This window comes from Balaenoptera musculus, chromosome 19 (genome assembly GCF_009873245.2).
Source record: "Balaenoptera musculus isolate JJ_BM4_2016_0621 chromosome 19, mBalMus1.pri.v3, whole genome shotgun sequence".
NCBI classification, from domain to species: domain Eukaryota; kingdom Metazoa; phylum Chordata; class Mammalia; order Artiodactyla; family Balaenopteridae; genus Balaenoptera; species Balaenoptera musculus.
This window is the reverse complement of record NC_045803.1, coordinates 5,257,222-5,269,765: the sequence shown is the minus strand read 5'-3', so window position 1 is coordinate 5,269,765 and position 12,544 is coordinate 5,257,222. Positions and strand designations below refer to the sequence as shown.

Here is a 12,544-nt window from a genome sequence, read left to right as displayed (position 1 = left end):
TGCTCCACAACAAGAGAATCCACCACAATGAGAAGCCCGTGTACCGCATCGAAGAGTAGCCCCCACTCGCCACAACTAGAGAAAAGCCCACGTGCAGCAATGAAGACCCAATGCAGCCAAAAATTTTTAAAAATTAAAAGAAAAAAAGATTTACTCTCTCCAAAAATTTCAAGTATTTAGTAGCACAGTATGATTAACTATAGTGACCACACTATACCTTACTCCAGAACTTACTCATGTAACAACTGGAAGTTTGTACCTGTTGACCAACATCTCCCAATTTTCCCCACCCCCATCCCCTGGTAACCACCATTCTACTGTTACTATGAATTTGACTTTTGTAGAATCCACATATAAGGGAGACCATACAATATCTGTCTCTCTCTGGCTTACTTCACTTAGCATAATGTTCTCTACACTGATCCAACTTGTCATAAATGGCAAATCTCCTTAATTTTTATGGCTAAAAAATATTTCACAATGTTTTCATTACCCACTCATCTATCAGCAGACATTTAGGTTGTTTCTGAACCTTGGCTGTTGTGAAATATACACATATGCAGTAACGCTCATGTGAGTTTGGGTATGTTCTTCAATATACTGCTTTCATTTCCTGTTTTTGTTTTCTTTTGTTTTTGTTTTTTTTAGATATACTATCAGAAGTGGGGTTGCTAGATCCTGTGCCTGTTCTATTTTCAGTTTTTTAGGAAATTCCTTACTGTTTTCCACAAAGCTGTACCATTTACATTGCCACCAACAGTGCACAAGGGTTCCCCATTCTCGGTATTTTGTGTTCACATGCGTGTGTGTGCGTGCCCTCTTCATCATGAATGGATGGGTTTTGTTGGAAGAAGGTTTCAGGTCATTTGCAGAGAACGGTCAAAAGGGACCCGAAGGAAACATCTTGTCACCTCATAGCTCACTCTTTTACCAGATCACACAAAAAGGAAGAAAACAGACTATTAGACTAACTGGTTAAACTAGGTTTTGACGGTTAATATAAAAGATCATTGACATGTTTACCAAGTACTCATCAAAATAATCTAAGATAAAGAGGAAGAAGCACACAGATATCGAATAAACCTCAAAAAAATTTTAAAGTGAAATAATTTGTGAATTTTTTTAATCTAATAATTCTGGTGTCAAAGATAAAAAAAATTGAGAATACATCATAATTAGAAAAAAATGACGTGACTTGATTATAGAAGACCAGCAAAGGTTATTTCAGAGGTTAATAATTATTTATAGGAAAGTAGAAATTGAATACACTAAGATTTATTCCAAGCTACAAAAAGAATTAAATGTAAAGAAAACAGCAAGAAAAAAGTAAATCCAGTACAAAAAAAGAAACACCCACATTTAATGTTCCTTTAAAAAGGCACCATGTAGTGACAGAGTCAGTCATTTCTCGCTGCACGACTCCTGTCCATAGTCCTCTACCCCGTGTTAGGAAAAGGGAAGGGGGTGACCCACAACGGAGTGACGTCACTGCCCGCTGGCTGAACAGGGCTTGCAAACGGAAGTTATCTTCTGTTACAAATAATTACAAAATGCACAAGCCCTGTGCACAGGAGTTCTGCACTTCTCATCCTTATCTGTATAATTTAAACAAACAAGTTTTATTTGTATTAGATTCCAAAGCCGCAAATCAATATATTACACCTTAATCATCCATACCCAAACAACTCACCACCCATCTGGATCCAGTTTCCCCCCTCTACCTGCACTGCTATGTGTTTCCGTGTCATTCCGTTTATATATCTCTGTATTTCTTTCTCTGTCTCTTTTTATGCCCCTCTGCTCTACTGCCCTTTCTCCCCGCCTGTTTCTTCCCTCACTCCCGTCCTGCCGCACTCCGCAACTTGTTCCTCCTCTCGTTCTTTCTCCTCAACCTTTCTGATTGCCCGAAACCTCCATATATTTCTTCCTCCATCGCTGCTCCCTCTCTGTCCTCGGCTTACACCCCTTCTATCCCAGTCACCTTCCCTTTGACTTCCACTCTCTGGCACCCCACACGGCTACGCCTCCTTCCTGCTCTCTCTTCGTTTACTCTCGCCTCCAGTTGTCCTCTTCCTCTCCCAGCACCACGTTGCTCTGTTGGCCATTCTCCAAACGAGTTGAACTGGGGACCGAAGAACACTGGGCGTTCACGCAGAAAGACCGGCCTGAGGAGATGTGAGGACAGAGGGGGCGGGGAGGGAGGGGTTCTCCGGAGAGGGGCGGGCTCTGCAGAACCCCAGGACCGGGGAGAGGACGCGGCCTGTCCGGGAGCGGGGCGGCCGGCGCTGCCCTCCAGAGGGCGAGGCTGGGGGGACGCGCATCCACCTCGCGGAAGAGGGCTTTACAGGCCGAAGGCGGAGACAGTAAAAGGTTTCAAACAGCAAAACGGCGCGAAAGGCGGTGTCTACGTGGACCGAAGGCCGAAAACCCAAGGACCGGGACGGGCCTCAGAGCGATTTCAACCCCAAAGGGAAACGACCCCCACTGTGAATTTCTTTAGGATGTAAGGGCGGGGGCGAGTATTTAAAATTCCGCAGTAAGTCCCACACTCTGAGGATGTATTGGGGGGGAGGCCCCGAAGCGCAGATACCGTAGAAAGAAGAAACTCACGCACCGAAAAGTGACTTCAGCTATCCGTGGTGACCCAGGGTGGTCTCTCCGCTTCCGTGTCCGTAGAACACTGCGCAGGCGCAGAAGGAGCAGCCTGGGGGCGGGGACTGCGAAAGGTCCTTACGCGAGGAGGCGCGGCGAGGAGAGCGCCCAGGCCTGCGGGGGGGGGCCCCCAAAGGGCGGGGGCAGGAGGCGGGGCCTCTGCATCCCCTCCCCCACCCCCAGCCTTGCCTGTAAAGCGTCTCTTTAGGGATTTAGAAACGTGTGTCTTTTGAACTCTGTGTAGCCGCTTTGCCTCCTGCTTATTTTGATTTACTGTTGAAACCAAAGGTAGTCACCAGTTAGATCTATTTAACTTGCTAAATAAATAATAAACTGTAACCTGCTTTTGAGGATCAAGCCCACTTTAATTATTTTTAGGAAAGCTTGCACATCCTGCAAGTGTCATTTAGCTAAAGATGTTTGTCCAAGTTGTTTTTTAGAAACTTGGAGTCAGCTGTGTCCGGTTGGATGCCGAGCTGGTTACAACTAGTTAGAACCACTGACCCTCCACCTGCGCATCTGTGAGTGTCTGCTCTGTGACATTTTGACATCCGAGGGCCAAGAACTCCACCTTCTGAACAAGCTAAGAGCCATTTTCTGAACATGAGTTCCCTGAAGAAGCCTTTAACTTAGTTGTGCTGGTGCAGAACAAGGATTACCTCATGTTTTTCTTATCTCCAATCACTTTTCCTATGTCCCAGGTCTTGCCATGAGGGAGGTGGGTTTGATATTTGTTCTCCCATCACTTAGCTTGGCTGCCTCATGAATAAAACTTTCTCTGCTGCTGTGGTGGCCCCCAAGCTGTAAGCTTATTCAGCTTTCTGCTTTCCGGAGAACTGCTTGTCTCTTTCTTGGTATGCACTCCTGACGCTGCGGTATCGAGCGTAAAAAAGGAAAATGGCTTGCGGCCAGTTTCGTTCCAGGTGCCTGCTCTGGATCTAAGAGCCCCTGGTTGTTCCCCAGAAGAAGGACGTGCTACCCTAAGGGGGAAGTCTGTATCTCCAGAGAATGGCCCATAGAGCATGCTGACGCATAGGCAGTGGCGACAGAATTATGTGGAAAACAAGGTTTACTGATTTATTGCTGACGCATAGGCAGTGGCGACAGAATTATGTGGAAAACAAGGTTTACTGATTTATTGTCTGCTATTCGTTCCGTACTAAACCTATATATACATTCATGCTCTTTGAATAAACTTGCCCTGCAACCATCAGTTGTCTTGGCCCTTCTGATCCCATACTGGTGCTTTTCAGTTCCTTACCCCTCACCGCCAGGAACTTCTAGCTTTCTGCAGCCGGTCTGCGGCAAGTGGCGCCCGCACAGGGACCTGAGTGCGTGAGGCATTTCGGAAGATTTCAGGTAAGTAGAACTCTCGAGTGAGATAGTGTGGCCACAAGAAATAATTTCGTTTTTAGGACGGTAACTCGAGAAAGAGTCAGAAGTAAAATAATATGGGACAAAAGGGCTCTAAGGAGCGTGATTTATTTGCTCAGGTTTTGCTTTCAATGTTAAAAGCCCGTGGAATTAAGGTAACTACCTCACAACTTCTGGAATTTTTGCAATTAGTATATGATGCTTGTCCTTGGTTCCCTGAAGGAGGATCAGTGGACTTAGCAATTTGGACTCGTGTAGGAGATGAGTTATCTAAATATCATGAAGCACATGGACCATCTTCTGTTTCAGTTTCCACTTTTAGCTTGTGGAATTTAATAAGAGATTGTTTTAATCCAATTTATGATTCAGTTCCAAAATTAACAGCTAAATCTGTAGAACATGTTGCTGCAGTAGCTACTGCTCCTCCGTTGCCACCGAGGATAAAGAGTGTTAATTCACTTGATGATGATGACTTTTCTTTTGATCTAGTGGATGAAGAAGCCAAATATGAGGCTGAAAAATATCCTGATGAAAATATTATTCCGCGGTTACAGCAATTACATGTCTCTGTCCCTCTCCCTCCTAAGCTTAGTCCTTTACAACAAGCAGTACGGGGAGCTCTTAATAGAGGGGAGGATCCTTTATTCTGCTGCCCGGTGGTGGAACGACCCAATCCTCAAAATCCACAACAAAATAATCGGGAATATCAGCCTCTCTCCTTTAAGGTTTTGAAAGATTTAAAAGCAGCCTGTGCACAATATGGGCCTATAGCCCCTTTCACTATTACTATGTTGGATACTATTGCAACAGAAGCATTGCCTCCAGCAGACTGGAAATCTATTGCTCGTGCTTGTCTCACTGGTGGCGACTATTTACTTTGGAAATCAGAATATTATGAAAAGGCTGCTGAACAAGCTGAAAGAAATACTGCACATAATGTGCTAGTAAATTATGAGATGTTGATTGGGGAAGGACAACATCAGTTTTTACAGGATCAATTAGCTTTCCCTTTTGTGGCTTATGCTCAGATCAATCATATAGCTCTACATGCATGGAAACATTTACCTGCCTCCACTAGGACTGAAGACCTTGCTAAAATAAGGCAAGGGGCAGATGAACCTTATGCTGATTTTGTGGCTAGGTTATTACAGGCTGTTAATAGAATTATTTCTGATGGTCCTTCTGGAGCAATTATTGTCAAACAATTGGCTTTCGAAAATGCTAATGATATTTGTCAAGCAGCTATACGTCCATGGAAAAAGAAAGGAAATTTAGAGGATTATATTCGAGTTTGTTCTGATATTGGATCATCTTACTTACAGGGAGCAGCTATAGCTGCAGCCCTAACTAAGGCAGGATTTGGGCCAAATGCTAGAAGTAAAAACTATTTTAAATGTGGGAAACCAAATCATTTTGCAAAAAATTGTACTGTTGATACTCCTAATATGCCTGTCGTAAATTCTGTGCCTCAAGGTAAATCTCCTCCTCCCACAATTTGTCCCCGATGCCAAAGAGGATGGCATTGGGCTAAAGAATGTCGATCAGTGACTCATAAAGACGGAACTCCCTTGTCGGGAAACTTCCGGAGGGGCCTGCTCCGGCCCCATCAAACAATTGGAGCAATGTCAATAATCCCCCCACAACCTGCTCCACCGCCTCCAGCTCAGACCTTTGTTCCTCAGGGAATGGAATCTCCTCCCTTCAAAGGGCCACGCCAAATAGTGCAGGACTGGACCTCTGTGCCTCCACCCAATTCTTATTAACCTCGGATATGGGACCCCAAGCCCTTCCTACGGGAACTTTTGGGCCTTTACCCCAGGGAACGGTCGGTATAATCCTTGGAAGAAGTAGTATGTCTATGAAAGGCTTAACTATTATTCCTGGGGTGATTGATGCTGATTATGAAGGGGAATTAAGGGTTATGGTTCAAACATCAAAAGGATCTTTTCTTATCACGCCCGGTATGCGAATAGCTCAGCTTCTATTAATTCCATATATACCAGAAGGAAAAATTTTACAACATAACAAAAGAGGAACTGGGGCTTTCGGTTCCTCTGATGCAGTTTATTGGATTCAACAAATTGGTAGGGAAAGACCACAATTGGTATTAAAAATAAATGGAAGAAAAAAATAAATAAAATAAATAAAATAAAATAAAATAAATGGAAGGCCTTTTTCTGGGTTATTAGATACTGGTGCTGATGTTTCTGTTATTTCGTTTATACATTGGCCAAAAAATTGGCCCGTGCACCAAACCATTACACAGTTGCAAGGTATTGGCCAATCTAATTCTCCACAACAAAGTTCGCAATACCTACATTGGCAGGATGCTGAAGGTAATCAAGGAATATTCAAACCCTACGTATTGCCCGGATTGCCAGTTAACCTTTGGGGAAGAGATATATTACAACAAATGGGAATCCTATTGCTTAGTCCCAACCCTACTGTAACTAATATATTGTTAAATCAAGGGTATGATCCTAGGAATGGTTTGGGAAAAAATCAACAGGGAAATAAATTACCCTTACAGATTGATAATAAACGGGATAAAACAGGCTTGGGTTTTTTCTAGGGGCCTTGGATTCTCCTCCACCACATGCTGACCCTATAACTTGGATTTCTGATCATCCTGTCTGGGTGGACCAATGGCCCCTTTCTAAGGAGAAATTAATGACGGCCCATAATATAATTAATGAACAGCTTGCTTTGGGCAGACTAGAAAAGTCTAATAGCCCTTGGAATACTCCTATATTTGTTATAAAGAAAAAAATCGGGAAAATATCGTTTATTGCAAGATTTATGTGCTGTTAATCAAACTATGGTAATTATGGGAGCTCTGCAACCAGGTTTGCCTTCTCCCGCAGCCATACCTAAAAATTATATGATTATTATTATTGATCTTAAGGATTGCTTGTTTACTATTCCTCTATTTCCGGCTGATAAGTTGCGATTTGCTTTTAGCTTACCCTCTTTAAATTTTATAGAACCTATGCAACGTTATCAATGGAAAATGCTGCCTCAGCGTATGGCTAATAGTGCTACTTTATGTCAACAGTTTGTAGCTCAAGTTATTGCCCCTGTTCGTAAACAGTTCCCTCAGATATATTTTATTCATTATATGGATGACTTATTACTTGCTTATTCTGATAAACATATTTTACTTAAGGCTTATAATTCCCTTCAAAGTCATTTGTCACGATCAGGACTAGTCATTGCTGCTGACAAAGTACAGATGAACCCACCTTTCTCATATCTTGGTAAGTATATCACAAATTATAATATTACACCTCAGAAGATAGAGATACGGACTGACGTTCTTAAAACTTTAAATGATTTTCAAAAGTTATTAGGGGAGGGCTTCCCTGGTGGCGCAGTGGGTGAGAATCTGCCTGCCAATGCAGGACACACGGGTTCGAGCCCTGGTCTGGGAAGATCCCACATGCCGCGGAGCAACTAGGCCCGTGAGCCACAACTACTGAGCCTGCGCGTCTGGAGCCTGTGCTCCGCAACAAGAGAGGCCGCGACAGTGAGAGGCCCGCGCACCGCGATGAAGAGTGGCCCCCACTTGCCACAACTAGAGAAAGCCCTCGCACAGAAACGAAGACCCAACACAGCCATAAATAAATAAATAAATAAATACTTTAAAAAAAAAATTTATTAGGAGATATTAATTGGCTGCGACCTTCTTTAAAATTAACTACGGGTCAGTTACAGCCTCTTTTTAATATCCTAAAGGGAAGTCCTGATCCTTCTTCCCCTCGTATTTTAACTTCTGAAGCTCAACAAGCACTCAAGCTTGTAAACAAAGCAATACAATCTGCTCAGCTAACTAGAATTGAGCCTTCTTTACCTATACTATTAATAATCTGTGCTACGTCACATACCCCTACCGCCTTATTATGGCAAGAAACAGGAATTCTTGAATGGATTCATATGAAAAATACGCCTAATAAAGTCATTACACCTTATTATGAGTTAATAGCAACCCTTGTTCAATTGGGTCGTAGAAGAAATATTCAGTTGGTAGGATATGAACCAAATTCTATTATTATACCTTATACTACTTATCAATATTCTTGGCTATTATTTGTCTTTGATTTTTGGGCTCTTGCTTTTGCTGGATATTCAGGAATTATTGATAATCATTATCCTTCTAATAAGCTCCTTCATTTTGCTACTCAACATCTATTTATTTTTCCTAAAACTATCTGTTCAACTCCTATTCTCAATGCCCCAAATGTTTTTACTGATGGTTCTGCCAATGGCATCGCTGTTGTTATTTCTGATGACTTACTTCATAAAGAACAAACAGATCATACCTCTGCCCAACGAGTTGAATTACATGCGATTTCCTTGGCTTTTCAAATCTTTTCACATTGTTCTTTTAATCTCTATACGGATAGCCATTATTTGGTTACTATTTTGCGTAACATAGAAACTGCTATAATTGGCAATACTGTTGATTCTCAGTTGTTTCAGACTTTCTTTCAACTACAAAAGATTATTCGTCAGCATGACTTTCCTGTAGCCATATTACATATTCGAGCCCATTCAGGTCTCCCTGGCCCATTGTCTTTGGGAAATCAATTGGCTGACGAAAATACAAAGATTATAGCCTTAAGTTTATCTCAACCTCAGGATCTTGCTACTCAATCACATAATTTACATCATCAATCTGCTGCTATGCTTCAAAAACAATTCTCTATTTCTAGAGAAACAGCCCGATACATTGTTAAGTCCTGCTCTAAATGTTTACCCCACCTTCCTGTTCCACAATTTGGAGTCAATCCTCGGGGTTTACTCCCTCATCATCTTTGGCAAATGGATGTTACTCATATTCCCTCTTTTGGTAAATTACAATTTGTTCATGCAACTGTTGATACTTACTCTAATTTTATATGTGCTACGCCTTTGGCTGGGGAATCTACTAAATATGTAATTACTCATTTATTTCATTGTTTTGCATCTATGGGAATTCCTAAAGCTTTAAAAACAGATAATTCTCCAGGATATACGAGTAAAGCTTTTGCCAATTTTTGTGCAACTTTCCATATTTCACATAAAACAGGCATTCCCTACAATCCTCAGGGTCAAGGTATTGTAGAACGTGCCAACCAACAATTAAAAATTACATTACAAAAAATAAAAAAGGGGGAATATGATAGATCTCCTCAGATTATGCTTAATCATGCTTTATTTATTTTAAATTTTTAAACTTTAGATGCATTTAGTCACACGCCTTATGAACGATTGTTTACAGGTCTTTCTGGAACCCCTCCTGAAAAAGCGCTTGTTAAACGGAAAGATCCCATGACTAACCTTTGGCATGGACCAGACCCTGTTTTAGTATGGGCCCGAGGCCATGTTTGTGTTTTCCCTAGGGAGGCAGACTCTCCTTGGTGGCTCCAGGAGCGCTTGGTTCGACATTATCATGCCATCACCAATAAACACCCTGACTCGAAGAATGCGTCGCCTGAGGCTCTCGCAATCGACCACAGCACATCCCAACCGGTTCCCCCGGCAGACGAGAAGAATGCGGCGACGGAGTAGGAGACAACTTGTCAGGGAGGCGAGGGGAGATCGAAATCAAATTACTTGGTATCAATTGCAATGTTTAGTATTTCAAGTATGTAGGATTATGGAGGAGAGTGCTCATCCTCGCTCTCCTCTTACCTTTTTTTTAGCCATGATAGCTGTATTGGCAGCCCCACCTATAGAGGCTAAATCTTATTGGCCTTATGTACCCGATCCTCCTTTATTACAACCTGTTACATGGTCTGAAGCTGACCTTCCAATTTTCTATAATGATTCTACTTTTGGAAGAGTGCTAGGAAATTTGCCTATTACTAAAACTTCTGTTAATTACTCTAATTGGTTTAATACTCCCCCTGTTTGTTTAAGTCCTATGAGTACCAATTCGGGTTGTGTTAAGGCTGTTGCTTTAGAACATGCTATTTCTTACTAAACCACTGTAAATTCTCAATTTTTTACTCATTTACGTAAAAATTATAAAGCTGCGGGATCTAATATTTGTCTTCCTTGCAAACAGACTGTTTCTAGACGAGAAGATTTATCCACCTTTGTATTTTGGTATAAGGATAATGTTCCCATTCACATGAATGCTAGAGTAACTAAGCTTGCTTCTAATACTTCGTTGGATCATTCTCTATGCATATATCGCTTGAGGATTAAAGATACTGGACATTATTTGTGTATTGAAACTACCATGGGTAATCAAGGGACGTTATTAGCTGGACATCAAATTACAGTCGTAAAGACTGTCACAGGACTACAATTTCCTGCTTTTATGGCTTCTGAATTCCCGCAGTCTGATTTTCCTGTTTGTAATGATACATGGACTAAAGCCTCTGTCTGGTGTACTTTAGATTATGATAATGGCACCATACTAGTTTCTTCTGTCCCCGTTAATAATAGCAGCCTTGTTTTTTTACAAGCAATGGGAATTCTGGAAACTTGCCTTATCCTTTTCTTAGAGACCGGTGATTACTTGCGTCGCTCCTCCTTATGCTTTATTGATTGGAGATTTAATTGTAGAAAACACTATGAATCCTATAGGTTATAATATTACTTGTGTTAATTGTATCTTTAGTAGTTGTGTTTTGCCCGTTAAAGAATCTGCATCTGTTATGATTATGAAGCAACCTTCTTATATAATGTTACCTGTTAATTTGTCTGAACCATGGTATCATAACACTGGCATGCAAGCCTGGCTGGAATTGACTGAAGCATTAAAACGACCAAAGAGATTTATTGGTGTTCTAATATGTGCAATCCTAGCCTTAGCAGCTTTAACTGCTACTGCGGCCACTGCTGGGATTGCTCTTTCACAAACTATTCACCAGGCTCATTATGTTAATCAGTTATCTAAAAATACTAGTGTAGCATTAGCCCTACAAAGTCATATTGATACCCAAATAAAAACGGAAGTAGATGAATTTAAAAATGTTCTAATAGGAATAGGGGATCAAGTTATGGCTTTAAAATTAAAAATGTGTTTGATTTGTCATGCCAAATATACCTGGATTTGTGTAACTCAACATTTATATAATGATTCACAATGGGATTGGGAAAAAGTTAAAATGCATATATTAAGTGTATGGACTGATGGACACATTAGCCTTGATATTCAAAAGTTAAATGCCGAAATACAAGCTATTCAAGAGGCCCACCTGGACGAAGATGGACCCCAGAATTTGATTCAAGGATTATTAGATCAACTACAATGGCTAAATCCGATACAATGGATTCATGGAGGGCTCTCGGGCCTGATATCAATTGGTGTACTACTTTTATTGGTGATCGGTTTATTACCTTGTGTTGTCAGATTTGTAATGGGGCGCCTCGCTGTCTTGCGTCAGGATGTTCATGGCTTAAAACTACATTATCAAGCTTTAAAAAATAATAAAAAAGGGGGAAATGTGGTGGCCCCCAAGCTGTAAGCTTATTCAGCTTTCTGCTTTCCGGAGAACTGCTTGTCTCTTTCTTGGTATGCACCCCTGACGCTGCGGTATCGAGCGTAAAAAAGGAAAATGGCTTGCGGCCAGTTTCGTTCCAGGTGCCTGCTCTGGATCTAAGAGCCCCTGGTTGTTCCCCAGAAGAAGGACGTGCTGCCCTAAGGGGGAAGTCTGTATCTCCAGAGAATGGCCCATAGAGCATGCTGACGCATAGGCAGTGGCGACAGAATTATGTGGAAAACAAGGTTTACTGATTTATTGTCTGCTATTCGTTCCGTACTAAACCTATATATACATTCATGCTCTTTGAATAAACTTGCCTTGCAACCATCAGTTGTCTTGGCCCTTCTGATCCCATACTGGTGATTTTCAGTTCCTTACCCCTCACCGCCAGGAACTTCTAGCTTTCTGCAGCCGGTCTGCGGCATGCTGCAAACCTTCATGTCTTGCTGAACATTGGGTCAAGAAACCTGGTTCGGTAAGGTAACAAGATAGGTTAGAGGATCCCCAGAAAAAGAGAACCAGGAATGGCTTTCTTGACATATGAGAAACCATTTTTGCCTTAGCCATTTCGTGATCTAAGCCTGGCCACAATGCTTGCCCTTGAACAGGTCTCAGGAATTAAAGATCTTAAGGGAATAAAGGAAGGCAGAAACATAGCCTGCTATCAGGCAAGAGAACTAACAATAGCAAAGACAATACGTCAGTTGTAATGACTCCCAGTTCTGTTTCAGTAGTAAAGATTAGCCTGAAGCACTCAACCACCAGGTCAACTGGAACCTAACTGGATGTTGATGATGACCTTTCTGACCCTCCTTACTTCAATCAACTAAAGCTTGGACTCAATTGACAGCCCAAGCCCCTTCATGAATAGGCATGTATTTTTGCTTAAAACATCCCCTTGGACTTCCCTGGCAGTCCAGTAGTTAAGACTCTGTGCTTCCACTGCAGGGAGCACGGGTTCGATCCCTTGTCAGGGGAAATAAGATCCCGCATGCCTCGAGGCACAACCCCCAACAAAAAACTTTGCCAATTTTGCTGTT

The 12,544-nt window shown here is 41.8% G+C and overlaps 1 pseudogene; it reads right to left on the bottom strand.

Annotated features, from left to right (window-relative positions):
• The window catches only part of LOC118885142, a 584,965-nt pseudogene that overhangs the window by 159,665 nt on the left and 412,756 nt on the right, over window positions 1–12,544 (bottom strand).